Genomic DNA, 13,640 nt, shown 5'->3' on the forward strand with positions numbered 1-13,640 from the left:
AGTGCACCAGTTCTCACAACCATTACTGTCAAGGCGAAAATAAATGTGTTGAAGTTCGAATTGCTTCCTCATGCACCTTATACGCCAGATTTAGTCTCAACTGATCCTTTATGTTTCCAAACTTGAAGAAATGGTGTGGTGGTAAAAGATTTGCCAAAAATGACGAGGTGGAGTCTACAGTTGACTATTTTGCGCAGCTAACACGTTCTCTCTACAGAGTATCGAAGCACATGAACGTCGCTGGGAAAAGTGTATCGTGCTGAAAGAAGACTATGTAGAGAAGTAAACAGTTTTTGTGTTTTATTTGATACGTTGGGTACTTCTGGAACTGACTTCGTAAATTAATCTTGTGAAATATGCGAAAACATCTTCACTTTGTATATTGTCTTCCTGCGTTAAAGCACAACCGCAAAAGGAAATACACTTCTCTTTTTGTTACTCAACGCGTATTTTATCGTCAGGTAGTCAGTACATTCAGGTAATAAATTCCAGCGTTGTTACGTTCATGCAACCACCGACGAAAATTTTGTTAACTCTAAACACGAATATTTGTTGCTTAAGATTTCTTTTCCAGACTGTATACAGACATCTAAACTGCCTTAGCTTTATTGTTGCCATAGTCACAGTACGGCTTGCTGCTTAACTCTCATGTAGTTGTCATTCATTAGCTGTACTCTGTAATCTCCCCCCTCCTTCCTTCTTCCACCTATTGTCCACATTAAACAAAGCCCAGTCCAAGTAATTAATAAGCGAAGTCTTTTATGAAGATTTGAGAGTAGCGAAGATTACAATAAACTTTCAAGTTTACTTAGCTTTTCATGTTGAGATGGCTTCAGTTCTTCTTGTCTAGGGGTCTGATTCTTGAAGCTGAAAATCTAACATCACTTCCTCACGTTTGGTTTCAACTAAATAAATTGGAAGACTGTTGTTGCAGAATTTTTTACGTAAATATATTTTCCACTGATTTTCTCACATTTTAGTATATCATACAGTATTTTGATTTTTCATATTAACAAAGCCGAAATTACATTGTTCGCACCTATTATACAAAAATACGTCCGATCACATCAGAGGCAAGCTTACGACTCTCACGCTCTGCGGAAATAACGATATTCCAAAGGGCTTACAATTTTTCTTAACAAATGAATTCCTACTAGTTACATTATTAATTTCGATTATTATTTCGTAAATGAATTCAGAAATAAACATAGTAAACAGTATAGGATTGCGTAATTAATAACAGAAATTTTAAGTGTGCAAATAATCCATAATTTCAAATGTTACTAAAAAATTTAATTGTACATTCAGAACTATTACTTATCGATTATAACCTCGAAACTAAAATATTTTATAAGGTAATTCCTTTTCATAAATTTTAGTTTGAAATGTAACATACTGTTTATAAAATTATATGAAAGATTTCAGAAAAGCAACTGAGGTAATACTGACCTGTCCAAAATTCGAAAGACAATACTGGTCTCGACAACTATTGTTCAGGGAAAGTAATGCTAGAGGAGGATATCCCGTTACAATCCCACAATCACTAAATATTTTTTATGTTTTATTAGGCTTTAAATACTTTGTTAGAAAAGGGTGATAGGATCTAGTTACTGAAGATACATTTTCCGAGTGATCCTATTCTCCCTCGAAATTTTGTCTTTTCCTCCGTTTTCCAGTCTCCCTGAACAATCGAGAAACAGGCAAAGAGAAACAAAGAGAAGCAGACAATTGAAAATACTTCCTAACCGATAAAGAATCCACTTTCATAGTAGTGGGAAGCAGATGTAATCGATGTCGATGTTTTCGCCCGCTGATTGGTACTACAAACTTGACACGATACGTTCGTGGCTGACTCGGAAAGTTCTTAGCAGCGATTTCTGCGCAGTGCTTGTCCGCTTAGAAATCGGGGAGCCTAAAGTTTGCGCAGACCGATGCTGTGGCTAGAGGCGTGTCCCGGCTACAGCTTCAGAGCGCGCCCTTGCTTGCCGGGGAAGGGGAATTTCCTGCTGCTACTGCTGCCATTACACCGAATTTCCTGCCTCTGCCATTAGGCTGCCTGAGAGCATTGCCTCTGCGGAACTACTGGCTAGCTTTCAGCACTTGTTACGTACTCCCCACTTCTACTTCTGTATTAAACCTCGATCCCACGATTTCGGAGCATTTCTCGTGATATGCCAAAATTTGCGAAAGTCGAGAGTAGCCCCGGCACAAGCAGTTTACTAAAGATTCCTTAAAACATTTTCCATATCATTGTGACTAATGCCCTAGGTTTCTTACACTACGTGTTTATATATGGTAAGGAAAAATTAGATCTCGAAATTTCAACCATGGATAGCTGATGCCAGTAGAAACCAAAATTTAAACTACGGAAACGTGGCGCCACGCGTTCCGATTGGCCACGAAATTGCCCTGTTGCCGGATATACACTAATAAAACCGACAGACTGCAGGGATGGATTTCTGATTCGAAATAGAGGAAAAAGAGTCCTATGACCATGTGTCCAGAAATGCATCGTTGCTACGATAGATAGCGCTGACGAATGAAAGATCGTCTGACCATGTGCCGTATGGTCTTTGTGTGTTGCAGTCTGTGTGAGTGACGCAGCGTACTGTAAGCATCAGAATGGTCCGGTATTCATGTCGAGAAGAAGCCGAGGTGGTATTTTAGTACGGCCAAGTCGATGGAAACCGTCGAGAAGCGGCATGGCTATACCAAAACAAGTACCCTCACAGACACCAATCACATCACGCAACATTTCAAGCCCTTTTAATTCGTTTTTGTGATCATGGGTCCTTTTGACAGACAAACGTGGAGGGAGGCGGAGGACTGTGCCTACACCAGATTTGGAGGACCCGGTTCTACAGGATATTGAGACAGCTCAACATCATCATCTCCGGACGTTGGATAGGACGCGGAGACACTGTAGCATGGCCTGCTTGATCACCGGACTTAAACCCCCTGGATGTTTATGTTTTGGGGCATCTGAAAAGCGTTGTGTATGCTGAACCAGTTCCTGATATCCAGACCCTTCAACAGCATGTTCACGAAGCCAGCGAAGCTATTCGGAGGGAGGCGGAACGTGCGAAAGGGTGCAGCAGTCTATGACGCGACGTGTGAACGCTCGCATTGCATCGCTTGGAGATCACTTTGAACATCTGTTGTGACGTGGATACAGTGCAGCTCTGTACTGTGTTCCGGGATGATTTTTTGTCGTTGTACCCACACCGTCCATTTCTGGATACATGTTCATAGCACCTTTTTTCCTCCAATTGCAGTCAGGACTCCATACCTCCAGTTTGTCGGTTTTATTAATGTTCACCCTATATATTAGGCAGGCAACGGCCTTGCCTCAGTGGATACACCGGTTCCCGTCAGATCACCGAAGTTAAGCGCTGTCGGGCATGGCCGGCACTTGGATGGGTGACCATCTGGGCTGTCATGCGCCGTTGCCATTTATCGGGTGCACTCAGCCTCGTGATGCCAATTGAGGAGCTACTCGACCAAATAGTAGCGGCTCTGGTCAAAGAAAACCATCCTAACGACTGGGAAAGCAGTGTGCTGACCACACGCCCCTCATATCCGCATCCTCATCTGAGGAGGACAGGGCGGTCGGATGGTCCCGATGGCTTTACGCAATACGGAGAGGTTTATTATCGAAATTACGAGAGAGCACATTCCGGGAAGAGATGGGCAACATATTACTACCGCCCACATATATCTCGCGTAATGATCACAACGAAAAGATCCGAGAAATTAGAGCAAATACGGAGACTTACAAGCAGTCGTTCTTCCCACGCACAATCCGTGAATGGAACAGGGAAGGGGGGATCAGATAGTGGTACAATAAGTACCCTCCGCCACACACCGTAAGGTGGCTCGCGGAGTATAGATGTAGATGGGCCACTTGTGGCCTGAAGACGGAGTGCATATATATTAGGCAACTTTGTAAATCACCTTGTTGTAGTGGATCTGATCTGAGGCTTATGCCATGAATTTTTGGCTTCTTAATATGTCCAATGCATCATTTTTATTTTGTTTGTATGTCTAGGTCTCACTAAATTGTGTATTTTGGCTCATTACGAACTATAGTTGAGTGTTGTGTAAGATATCTTTAGTGGCATTCACTTAACGTTTTTCTCGCACACGTTCATAGTTCTGGGCTGTTATTATTATGGCATCATTTTCAGGATACGTCACTGCACTTTCTAATAGCAGTTATAACTCGACGGGACTGGTCGACCTAAATTTACAAAGTGTAAATGACTGTATAATCAAGTGGTGATGTAAACTCGTTTTTTTACACAGAATGAAGATAATTTTATTAGTTAACACTGATTAATTCCACATATGGGCTTCTAAGCCGAAAGAATGAAATTAAAGTTACTCAGAAGCAGCAGAGCCATACATTGACAAAAATCATTCCTTGGACTTAAATATAACTCCCCACAAGTATATAGCACCAATATTGTTGAATATACGTATGGATGGACCCAGACAGACTTACAGTTACTCGAAATACACTGGGCGTCCAGCCCATGCAATCTGAATAATATTGTAAACAATTCCGCCCCCAAAACATGATAGTCAGCTATCGATTTCAAGTCTAGATTCAAGGCTTATTTCAATGAAGCTGTTCACTGCTCGATGAAAAAGAATGTTTATTTGTCCTATCGTGCAACGGAATGCTGCCAGTTTAGGCAAAAATGTGTGCATGTTTTCCTTTACTTCCCTCAAAATGGTCTGTTTTCCCATGGCACCGGATAGCTCACAAACTGTCAGTCAGTGGAACAATGTTTGTATGTGCTCCACGATCTTGTGCTTATTCGTTGGAGGTGATATCCGTAATTGTGGTTCTGATGGCAGGCCCTCTGACGCAATCACCGAGGCATCAGACTAAAATTGGCAAAAGGAGTTGAAGATTTATTGGTGGCTACTTGGCCAGCACGCGCTGGTTGCCGGCCGCCTCTTAAGACTGGTTTGCTCTGATACAGTGGGATCATAAAGCAGCAAGCTGTCAAACGCACGGCCTCTAATACGCTTTTAACTGCCACTGCAGCGTAGAATTACAATGAGCGGTCTTCGGGGAAATTTCTTGCATTGTTAGGCCGCGCAGGTCACGCATACCCGTACTTATAAATCATTCCGCATAAGAAAATGCTCTCAGTCTCCGCACACGTTGCGGCGCAGATAATAAAGATTACAGTAATGGTGGAATGCCGTGCTCTTTGTGGGTTTCTCTGGGGTGTCTAAATAATGACAGCGCGGTGCCGAAGATTACACAGGAAGCTACACCTTAATTTCTGTTATTACTGCCTGATATAATTCAATGATCTCAGATGTATGCTTTTAAATCAGTCTGGACGTTTCCAGTTTCACTTGTACTTCGGAGTTTATGCCATGCTGAGACGTGAAATTGCACGAGATTATCAAATATTGTTGCACTGAGGGAAAGGAAATTTGTGGCACAATTTGACTAAGAAAAAGGATAAGTTGTAGGACACATCGTGAGACATTACCAAATTATCGGTTCGTTAATGGAAGGACATGTGGTGGGCAAAAATTGTAGAGGGGGACCAAGGCTTCTACAGTAAGCTGGTTCGAAAGGATACAGCTGCAGTAGCTACACGGAGAAGAGGAGAGTTGCACAGCGTTGACTAAATTGGATAACTGCATCAAACCAGTCTTTGGAATGAGGACGACAACAACAACAACAATAAGTAATTTATTCTATCGCTATTTACTCCAGTTTCGTTGAATACTCTTGAACAACATTGTGTTCAAAATATACTGTAAGAACAAAAAAAGAAACGATGCACCACGAAGGAATTGCACTCCAGATCATCATCCGCATGGCGGGTGGCAGTGAGGTTGATATCCCACCGTTGTTCGGGGCGTCTATAGGGACGTTTTCGTTGTGTATCGGGACTCAGTTCGAAGAGGGACTTATCACTGAAGATAATTCTACTTTAGTCAATGACATTCCAGGCCTGATGACCAGAGAAGACTTGTCTGGAAACGCCACGAACAATGATGGACACCAACCTGACTGTACAATCAGTACGCCGGGAAAGCTTTAAACATCACACCAACCTGACTGTCACCCACCATACGGCACGACAACCAGGAGATATGGTCGGGGGTGCCATTTCGTTTCAAAGTAGGACCTCTTTGGTTGTTATCCGATGCACTCATTCAGCACAGTGATACATCGACGATATTCTACGTCCCGTATTGTTGCCTTTCATGACAAGCCATCCCGGGCTTACATTTCAGCAAGATAATGCTCGCCCGCCTACGACGAGTGTCTCTACTGCTTGTCTTCGTGCTTGCCAGTAAGGTCATCGGACCTCTCCCCAGTTGGGGACGTTTCGTACATTATGGGCATCGCCTTCCAACCAGATCGGATTTTTGACGATCTAGGGCGCCAGTTGAACAAATCTGGAACGATGTCCCTCAGGAGAACATCCAACAAATCTACCGATCAATGCGAAGCCCAACAAGTGCATACATAAGGGCCTGAGGTGGATCAATGTGTTATTGACTTGCTCAAACCTCTTTTTCTTGATTAAATCATCCTTTGTTTCTGAAATCGTAATCATTTGTCTGTCTGTATATTTAAGTCACATCTACCGATTTCCATCTTATTTGGATAATTCCTTCGTGGTGCGCCGTTTTTTTTGTCTTGAAGTGTAATTATCTCGTCTACGCTAGTTTCAGTGCCAATAGTCTGTGATACACTTCTGAATTCGCCTGGAGGTTAAAACACTCGGTAAATAAATTGCTTTTGAGTATATCTACATTATTTATTTACTACTTAGAAAGACTAAAAGCGCATCTTTTTCTGTGTTGCAACGCCAGTATTGCAATGTCGATACCATTTAAAATGGTTTGACGTCCCTCACACATTCATCAAAAAGGCGACTCAGTACCATTTAAGATGTTCACTGACATGTAACTGCAACATTACCGCGATAGTTACTAGCATCTGTATCACCACCATCATCATCACTATCGACTGTTTGATGACGTCCACTGCTCGATAAATACTACTTACTGACTTCAAATGGTTCAAATGTCTCTTAGCACTATGGGACTTAACATCTATGGTCATCAGTCCCCTAGAACTTAGAACTACTTTAAACCTAACTAACCTAAGGACATCACACAACACCCAGCCATCACGAGGCAGAGAAAATCCCTGACCCCGCCGGGAGTCGAACCCGGGAACCCGGGCGTGGGAAGCGAGAACGCTACCGCACGACCACAAGCTGCGGACTTACTGACTTCACCGTGCATTATGGCCACTTTGAGACTACATACGTCCATACTTATCCCGCATATAGTCTACCCAGGTTGTCACCTCGATCTGTTCTCTCTTGTAATCCAGCAAAGTACTTCAGTGTTCCACCCATTCGGTCGGGAACATGACACGCCCTTCTACGTTTCATTCAATCACACTCTGCGTTTTCCATTCCAGTTCGTTCTCTTACCCATAGGTTTGTTATCCTGTCTTTCCTCGTAATTCCCAACATCTGATGCTCAACAAAATCCAGTGACAGACACTAGAAGAGAGGCGTTGCGCGGCTGTTCCCGGCGGAGGTTCGAGTCCTCGCTCGGGCATGGGTGTGTGTGTTTGTCCTTAGATTAATTTAGGTTAAGTAGTGTGTAAGATTAGGGACTGTGACCTTAGCAGTTAAGTCCCATAAGATTAAAAAAAAAGAGGCGTTGTGCATCACTTAGAGTTTGACTATTGAAATTTTGAGAGATTACGTCCCAAGAAAATTCGGGCAACATATTGGTTCCCGCCAACAACTTCTCCATCTACGTGACTACTCTGCAATTCACACATACGTGTCTGGCAGAGAATTCATCGAACCACTTTCACACTATTTTTCTACCTTTTCACTCTCGAACAGCGCGCGGAGGAAATGAACACTTAACTCTCTCCGTGCGAAATCGGATTCCTTTATTTTATTACAGTGATCACTTCTCCCTCTATAGGCGAGTACCAACACTCGCAATTAAAAAGGCCTTGATGAAAAACGCCTTTGTTTCAATGATTGCAACCCCATCTCCCTTACATATGGTAAGACACTTTTTCCCGTATTTCTCGGTAATACAGAACGAGTAGCCCTTCTTTAAACTTTTTCGATGTCCTTCGTCATTCCGTCTGGCATTCCCACATCTCGAGCAATAATCACGATAAGAAAATTAGATAAATTAGATGCCATGCAAAGCTTTAGTCATTCGTACCACGCGCCATTTTTGAACGGAACTGAGAACGGTGGAACACACAGTGTTACCGGAACTACTGTCCGCCACACTTTGACTGCCATAAATCACGGAAGGTAACACACATTGAAACTGAAATCTACAATAATACGAGTAGATATCCATCCCATACTCGTACTAGGAATTATTCATAAACCATCGCACAGACTGAAAACGATGGAAAAGAGCCAGTATTACAGCTGTGCTTAATTTTGTACAGTCTAACGTCACACTTCTCTACACTGCACTTACAATAAAGAAAACCAACACCACTAATTTTTTGATAGGATAGGATTTTCGGACTGCGATAGATGCATTCAGATCTTCGCTAACTCGGAAGATTACTTAGGACATGCGGTCAAAAAATCAGTTGTTTTTACAATTGATTGCCCAAAACCGACTGTATAGCTCACTTGTCTGTCACTTGACTGGTATACTGTTGCAAGGAAGCCATATCTTGTCGACTGCATCAAAGTAATTCATCTAGCGAGAAGACATAGGTTATTTGAGCTTCTGCCATCTACGCTTCCATTCTGGGTCATGGGGTGTATGAGGAACAAAATTTCCTTCTTTAACGTGATCTTTCGACAGGAGCGAGCTGCATGTGGTGTCAGGTCTAAGAATTCACTGATCTGCTGGTAGAACACGTATCACTTTCTCTCTCTCGACTAGTTCGTCCTTCAGTGACGCTTTAGGACCCGATCCGGACGGGGAGCGTTCGTGACAATGGTGTCTTCTCATCTGAAATCCATTTAACTATACTAATATGGTGGAGAGATGAAGACAGTCTTCTCCAAGCACGGGAGATATTTATTTCAATATAACCAGAAAAATTAAAAGAAACATTGAACATCGCTCTCCTTTGTTTCACTGCAAAGTCACTTCGTGCTAACAGTTTAATGGCTCGTCAGAACTGATAGTAGTTCCAGTTATTAGATACAATGCCTGTCACGCAGATCTAAACACGCAGAAAAGCGTATTGTTACACCTGAGAACACGATATATCTCCCACAGTATCCTGTCGTACGAGAGGCACTTAGTATCAAAAAAATAAAGATCAGAACGTAAGATTACTTTACACCTACTGACACCATGTCTATGCCATGTCTGTTCTTCAAGACATAACGAAATTCATACGCAGCAATAAATACTTTATCTGAATGATGAATAACTCTTGGTTATTGAATGACGACGATACTACGTATTAAATACAGTTTGGCAGAGCCGTAAGTGGATATCAGCAACCTTCCAGTCCTCCTGCGGTGCTTTCATTTCATCGCAGAGGCAATTCTTTTGTTTCCACTTGGTTTGATTACATTAAGGAAATCGGTTTCTCCCGCGCATCCCTTGGGACTGCAGGATAGGGTGGGGAACTCAGGCCGCAAAGCTTGCTTAAGACAACTTCTTCTCAGTCGTGTGTTACCGGCACAATATGTCCTGAATATTTTTCTTTTCCTCCTATGGATTCTCCCTCTCAGCAGACTTCAAAGGAAAGCTTTCATCAACTCTTCGCGATTTTTTTTGAGATGCGTACTGTTCGTATACGAGTGTTACACAAATAAATCCAAAACTTCTTGCATTTATTTTTCTTGATCTCAGTGCTTACACGAAGAGACTTTCCTTCCTAAATCTATGTATCGGGGTTTAATTTGCCGTTTCGAAAAGTTTTTAGTGGAACTGCCCGGAGACATCAGTCACGAAAAACTTCTCCATCGTTTCTGAATATTAGCTCCGAATAAAAACATATTTATAAATATTTTAAGCAGTGGTTCGCTACCCGAAAGTGTCTCAGTCCCTACTTTACAGCTTATGGAGTAAATACTTCGCGGGAAAATATGCAATGATTTTGAAAGAGCCATTTCTGTGAGTATGAATGTTTTGATTGCTATTTGTAGCTCATTAGAAATAATCGTACCACAAAATCTAAATGACACGGAGACGCTATCTCTGTACTTGCCTTGCCTGGACAGCAAAACGTTTTCACATTGACACTGCGCTCAGGAATGAAACCCGTATATCATTACCACTGTAAAGAACTGATGATGGCCTACATTAATCAGTGTGGACAATTAATAGGGTAGTTCCTATAAAAACGAAGTCAGTCATTCTTCTCCCCTTATCGCAACTAACGATCCGTCTCTAATTACCTCTATATAGAGACTACCTTCTGCACTCTAACAACGAAATATCTTGTGAAATGGGACAAAACAAGTTGCCATTAACACTCGTGACTGCGCTAACGAATATCGGTGCGACGAAAGACAGGTTTTTGTAAGCGGGCAACGAGAAAAAGTCTGCTCCTGTGAGTTGTGTTTGACCTCGAAGCTGCCTGTGAATAACGAGGCAGACAACATGAACGAAGCAGGCAAGGTGGGAGGGATTCTTGCCGAGGCTTTAGAAGTGAGGCTGTTGTTGGCATAACAGCAGGGAAAGTATGCCGGGGAGCACATTCCACGGTAGGGGGCACATTCTCAGCTAGTGTCCGTATACGAGCGTTACGTAACTGATACTGATTTCCGTGAACGCGTGAGAGCCTGTGTCGCTCCAACTGGAATTTGTTACTAAGTTTCCTCTCTCGTAGTGAGATTATTTCCTCTATCGTCGCTTCTGGAGAGGGTTCGTTACGCTTTGTCGGATCCTAGGAGGTACATTCGTGCTTCGGTGATCTTCAGACAAAAATGCACATAGAAAAAAGAAGGCTCATCTCTTTCCGAGACGGCTACAGCACTTGGCCGGAAGAGTGAGCGATAATCAAGAGCCTGTGGCTCCAGGATGTCCATCGGTCCCCACTGTGTAGACAGGCGCGCGAAGTGTCTGCTCAGGTGAGCGTCCACGTGTACTTTAAAGGCAAATTAGGGACCTCACTTTATAATTACACCACTTTGTTATTGCACGTAGCTTTCCATTTGCGTACGGGAAGTTTCTTTTCTACAGGAACTTTTATTAAAAACAATGCCTTCATTTCGCATCTACGAGAGTTAGTTAAAAAGTTAATACCTAAATAAAACGTAACGTCTATTTCTGCCTCGGTTTCGCAAATTCCCATAACGAACCATATTTTGTTAATGAGAACGAGATGATTGAAGTTTGCAGTTTCCGGGTCACTCAGGAATCACGTTTCCGAGAACAGGAGCCAATCACACGATGATTACTCTCGATATGTTTTCATGTCTAACGCAAGGGCAAGATTTAAACAAAAAAATCCTGTGAAACATAAATATTTCATCGCAAATGAGTTAATTTTGTTGTAAGTGGAAACGGTTTCTTGATTTGAAAACTCTCTCGTTTCCCCTTCCCCCTCCATCCTCTTTCCTCATCCTCTCACCCCATTATGCTTTAATTTTAGTAAGCTTGCCATCTCTTTCGGGCACAAGAATGTCATAAAGAGTCGAATCAAACTCCAGACGCGGTCGGAAGTTGATGTTAGAACCGAGAAATGCTCCCAAGTAGAAATTAAAATGTTGTTCATGCTTTTTTATAAAAAATAATTTCCGGTTGTTTCCGCATTGTATTTGATAGAATGCCAAAACAAGTTTAATTAGTCCTTTAATTATTAGGATGGTTGTTAACAATATTCTGATTTATGGTCAGTATCTTAGTCCGCTCTCTGGCTACCTGTTGCTATAATTATAGCCTTATTTTGCTGTTAAATGTTGAAATTTGATGAATAATAATCTTATTTTACTTCATTAGCATCGCAAAAATAAAATAAGAACGCATACAGAATACATTCCGAAAATTACTGGAAACCACAGGAGAAAACATCTTTACCATAAGATGATGTGTAAACGTTTCAAAAGAGTAAGAAGTCTGTTTCTATTCGACTGTGGAAGAAGACACACACGGACCTACAGCTAAACGGCAATATCTGCCACTACCCAGCGAAATCTAAATGTGCGCTCGCCACCCTGGTACACACAGCGCAAGCCGTATGCGACAAGGAGAGTCTTCTTATCAAGTTGCTGCATCTGCGAGAGACCTTTCGCAGAAACAGCTATTCGGAAACTCGATTAACACTTGCTCTCCAGCAGAGAAAGGAGAAGAAATAAAATGACTCAGAATATGGAACCAAGCGCCTGGCGTGCCCTCCGTACACAGGATCACCCACAGCCAAAACTGCCAGGATAGTAGAGAAATAGATTATATAAACCATTTTCCTCTCAACCGTAAAAATCGAGAATATGCTTAGGTCAGTCAAAGCCCAGCTATGACTACGGGCGCCTGGCGTCTACAGAATCAGCTGTGAGTGTGGCGTTCAGTACATTGGCCAGCCGCAGCGATGCTTCTCATAGCGGTTTTCGGAGCAAACGAGTAGCGCTCGCCTTGGCTAAACAGACAAGTACGCAGTGGCGGAGTACAGTTCCAACGAACGACACATGTTGTTTTTCAACAGACAAAGGTACGGTGCCACGCCAACGAATTCGGTCATCAAGGAGGCAATGGAAACACGAGTACATTATCTTGTCAACTTGTAAAAGCTGTTTCCAACTGAGTTCCGGACGGGATGTGCGCTAGCAAAAATTTGTTGCGTAAGCTAATGATGTGAATCGATGCACGGACATCCGCTCAACAACACCATTGCTGCTGCCCCCCCCCCCCCCCCCACCCCACACACACACAAAACCACCGACGGCGACCTGACCTGTCCTCCGGAGGCACGCGATTGGCCCTCCCATTGGGCGCTTGACACTGAGGTGTGCAGTCCAGCAGCTTTAAAGGAACGAGCTGGAGATGAACCCGACACTTCGCCAGAAGAAGGCGTCTAGGTAATTCTTCGAACGTTGCGATAACAGAACAACGCGACTCAGCTAATAACGCGAGAAGATTTCATCAACAACGACATGTTTTTAATTATAAAAGAATTGCAGTATTAGCGTTGCTGATATCAAAAAAATGGTTCAAATGGCTCTGAGCACTATGGGACTTAACAGCTGGGGTCATCAGTCCCCTAGAGCTTAGATCTACTTAAACATAACTAACCTAAGGACATGACACACATCCATGCCCGAGGCAGGATTCGAACCTGCGACCGCAGCGGTATCGCGGTTCCAGACTGAAGCGCCTAGAACCGCTCGGCCACAACGGCCGGCGCTGATTATCAGATACACATATATCAATGTGTTACATAAAATGGAGTGTGTTTGGTAATGAAAAACAGAAATAAGTTAAATAGATACAATTTTGATTCATGTTGTTCCCGCAACGACGTTACCAAGATGATAAGAGTCAGAGCATTCAGTTCGAAGTACTTCACATTTGCTGTTCAATGCATGATACGACTGTTAATACTACGTATCGGGCGCAAGTATATGTAACTGACACAGTCACTGATATCAAATGAAACGAAACTCTTCGCTTGTTACGTTTTT

At 42.7% G+C, this 13,640-nt stretch overlaps 1 protein-coding gene and 1 pseudogene across 1 annotated transcript in view; both read left to right on the forward strand.

The window, feature by feature from the left end:
• The window catches only part of LOC126114536 (SAM and SH3 domain-containing protein 1-like), a 443,876-nt gene that overhangs the window by 91,112 nt on the left and 339,124 nt on the right, over positions 1–13,640 (forward strand). The window lies entirely within an intron of this gene.
• On the forward strand, positions 3,335–3,452 carry LOC126102031 (5S ribosomal RNA; annotated as a pseudogene).

Source organism: Schistocerca cancellata, chromosome 1 (genome assembly GCF_023864275.1).
Source record: "Schistocerca cancellata isolate TAMUIC-IGC-003103 chromosome 1, iqSchCanc2.1, whole genome shotgun sequence".
NCBI classification, from domain to species: Eukaryota; Metazoa; Arthropoda; class Insecta; order Orthoptera; family Acrididae; genus Schistocerca; species Schistocerca cancellata.